The sequence below is a fragment of the Panthera uncia genome, assembly GCF_023721935.1.
Source record: "Panthera uncia isolate 11264 chromosome B2 unlocalized genomic scaffold, Puncia_PCG_1.0 HiC_scaffold_25, whole genome shotgun sequence".
NCBI classification, from domain to species: Eukaryota; Metazoa; Chordata; class Mammalia; order Carnivora; family Felidae; genus Panthera; species Panthera uncia.
Window position 1 is genome coordinate 1,616,636 of NW_026057581.1, and position 3,866 is coordinate 1,620,501.

Genomic DNA, 3,866 nt, shown 5'->3' on the forward strand with positions numbered 1-3,866 from the left:
AGTGTGCATGGGGTGGTGGTGTGCACGCGACGGTGGTAGTGTGCACGAGATGGTGGTGTGCACGGGGTGGTGGTGTATGGGGTGGTGTGCACGGAGTGTGCATGGGGTGGTGCTGTGCACGCGACGGTGGTGTGCACGCGGTGGTGCTGTGCACAGGTTGGTCTGCACAGGAACCACTCCCCCGGCGGGATCTGCAGGTGGGTGGCGGGCAGGTGAGGTCCGGGACCAAGAGAAGCTTGGGGACAGCTGGGGGCTGGCGCGAACTGCAGTGGGCAGAGCGAAGGGACACCACGCGCTTCCGCAGGGAAGTCGGGTCCTTTGCGCACGTGGGTCGGGAAGTGGTTGGCACGGCTCTCCTGGAGGCTTGCGGTGAGGCGTCGAGGCTCACCGAAGGCCTCACGTCCTGCGGGGGTAGAACCGTTGGCTTCATTGCTTGTTTTTAGACACTTCTGTTTATGTTTGTGTCTCCCTTCCCGGTTCCAATTTACCTTTCCTTCTCTGGCTGTACGTCCACTGTCCTTCCCTCCCCAACTCGGCCGTGCCCGGGTGCGTTTTCGGGACGCGCAGGGCACCATCGCCGCTGTGGGCATTTTCTGGGAGAGTTCCAGGGCTTCGGGGTCACCGGGAGCAGCCGGACTGGTCACAGAGCCCGACTCGCTCCAAACACCGAGGAGCCGCCCGCACGCGGCAGTAAAGCCGGTAAAGGCCAAGGAATCTGCCAGAAGGAAAGGCCTGAGGGAAGGCGAGGAAGTGTGAGGCAGACCGGGGCACGGGCTGAAAAGGTGACCTGGCTACGAACGCTGGGAGCGACCCCGGGGAGTCCCGGCCGAGCCCCGCGTAAGGCAGAGGCCGAGTGGTGGGCCGCGCGGCGAGAACCTGAAGGCCGAAATCGCAGCCCTGGGAGCGGGCGGCAAGGGCCGTGCTGCGCTGGCTGACGAGCAGGACGGATGCAGGTGTCTGGGCGGGGAACCCCCCGGGGGTCGGCCCCCGCGCGCCCAGAGCACCCCCACCCAGCGGCCGCCCGGGTCTCGTTTCTCCCGCGCATCTTTGCAGAAGATGCGCTAGGTGAAACCCACGAGTGCGTTTCAGAGCCGCACCTGCCCAGACCCTGGGCGGACCGCTGCGGGGGCTCACCGGGGGCGTCCACGCGCCACCTGCGCGCAGAACTTCGGCCGAAATGGAGAAGCGTCGCCGCCCACCGCTGCGAGCGCAAACGGCCCTTTGTTCAGGGGGCCGGTGTCTCCTCAAGGGTGCGGGGAACGCTTGCCCGTCCGGTGTGGGCCGGAGCGCCCGCCCCGCTGCCCTCAACGAGCTATGCGCGTACTTCGCAATCCGCCTCTCCCCCGCGCACTTCACCGCACGGTTCTCTGCGCTGCGACAGGAACCCTGGACCGAGGTCACCTCTCCGGCATCCCTCGCCACCCTTTGCTGAGGGGCTGCTGCGTGCCAGGCTCGGTGCTGCCGGCTGGAGGTAGGGTGACGGGGAAGGACACTCAGGGCTCTGCCCTTCTGACATCACCCTAGGGGGAAGCAGGCAAACGTAACCAAATAACATAGGTCTACAAATATAAAACGCGCATTAAAGGGGAGCGCGGGGCAGTCTGATGTGTCAGGTAATAAGCGCTTGTTAGATCCCCCTGATGGTGATTCTGTGAATGAGGGAGGACCTGGGTCAGCAACGAAGGAGAAGGGCGCGGGCTTCGCGGTGGGGATGTAGCTCAGTGGTAGAGCGCATGCTTTGCATGTATGAGGCCCCGGGTTCGATCCCCGGCATCTCCACTTTAGCGACGCTCCAATTCGCTTCTTATTTAGCCCTCGGCAGGCCCCTCTTCAAATATTGAAGTGACTGAGAGAAAGGAGTTTTCTTCCATCCGGAATTCTTCCTGGACTAAGAATTAAATTGGCTCAACACAGGTTACCAGGGTGAAAAGAGACCTAATAGTGAGACTGAGAAGCACTTTAGACAGAGAGAAGATGAATTCGCGAGGAAATGACAGGACGGAGCAAACAGACGTTTTGGGGACTTTGATTAGTAAGGGATTTTAAGCGGAATTTGGGCTGAGGTAGATTTACTGAAAAAGTAACGAGCTTATACAGCTGTCTCAATTTTAAAACCCGCGTCTCTGGTGATAAGGATGTCTTTTACTTCTTAGTACAGGAAACTCCCTTTCGTATGGAAAGTTTATTTCCTGCTTCCAGGGCACAGAGGAGGGCGTGATGTCCTTGAACCTGCTGTTTCCCAAGTAGCTGCAATTAAAAGTAATTAATATGCCGTTGGGGCGCCTAGGTGTCCGTTGGGGACTCTGGATTTCAGCGCAGGTCATGATCTCTGAGTTAGGGGAGCCTCCCCTGGGGCTCTGCGCTGATGGGGTGGAGCCTGCTTGGGATTCTCTTTCTCCCTCTCTCTATGCCCCTCCCCCACATGCATGTGCGTGTGCTCTCTCTCTCAAAATAAATAAATAAAACGTTTAAAAAATAATTGCTATGCCACTGAGGTCCATTTGGGGACATCCATTTTGGAGATAAAGCCCCATATCGGGCTCTGCGCAGGCATCGCAGAGCCTGCTTGGGATTCTCTCCCTCCCTCTCTCTCTCTGCCCTTTCCCCACTTGTGCTGTCTCCCTCAAAATAAATACATAAAACTTAAAAAACCCATATTCTGGCATTCCCAATACTTACTGTAATGTGTTACTGGCTCCATCTGCTTGGAGAAAGCAGTAATCTTTTAACGCAAGTATTTCATTGGTGGGGTTGGGCGTGTTCTGTTTTACAGCATTAGGAGGCACGTGATGTGTAACCGTCTCACTTCTAGCCTCATGGAATTAATCGTTGGTTTCAGGTGATGTCCACCTGTTCCATCCGTTCTAGGTTTCCCCGTCCAATTTCTCCTCATGGTTGTAGCCACCATCGATGATCGCAACCTGGATGCATTACAGCAATATCAGTAGTAAAATGTTGACTGTGGTTTTAATTCTTCCTCCTGCATTTATTAGCTGTGATTCTTTGATGGAGAAAATCTTTCCCTTACTAACTATATGTATCTCCTAAAAACATTCCATATTATCCATAAATACTTGATTCTCTCCCTTCATTTGTCAGCGTTCAAGAGAATGAGCTGTTATCCAAAAACCTCCAAAGAACTAGTGTGTGTGTGTGTGTGTGTGTGTGTGTGTGTGTGTTGATTTTACAACCAGTTTCTCTAAATTCTCTATTTGTAGAGAGAGGTGATTTCCAGATGTATAATACTATCAAGATCTAGAAAGATAACTTTGTCTCTATTCAATGCCGAATCCTCTATTCTTCCCGTATCTGAAGGCCTTGATTTATACCTTCATCACAGCGTTAAATAGTAGTGAAGTTAACGGACATCCGTGCCTAATCATAAACAACTTTAAATCTGTTTGACCACAAAATACCTTAAAGAGACTAAAATAGTGATACAGATCGTAAAAATCTCTGAACAACACATATTACCCAGAATTATTTTCCAGGATGAAAAATAATCCCTAGAAATGAATCAGTTTAACAGTGATGGCAGTCCCCCCCCCCCCCCCTCTTATACTATGTATTCAACTATTATTTCACACTAGCTGTGGCCTGGGCAAATCAGTTGTCATGTTGGAATTGGTTAAGCGATGCAGGTGTTACTTGTGGGATGCTTGTCTGGGGGCAGTGGAAGTGGTCCTTTAGTCAAATTTATGTCTACAATGAGCCTGACAGGTCATTTACTTTGATTGAAGTTTTCTGGAACAAGAGCTGTTTACATCTGCTGCACAGGGTCCAGGGCGCATGTGGGACAGGAATCGGGAGTCCAGGGCTCGTGTGGGACAGAAAGTGGGACAGGAATCGGGGGTCCAGGGTGCGTG

At 53.5% G+C, this 3,866-nt stretch overlaps 1 non-coding gene across 1 annotated transcript; it reads left to right on the forward strand.

Annotated features, from left to right (window-relative positions):
* Positions 1 to 1,707: 1,707 nt before the first annotated feature.
* On the forward strand, positions 1,708 to 1,779 carry TRNAA-UGC (transfer RNA alanine (anticodon UGC)). The gene has a single exon. It is a non-coding gene; the product is annotated as a tRNA-Ala (tRNA).
* Positions 1,780 to 3,866: the final 2,087 nt, after the last annotated feature.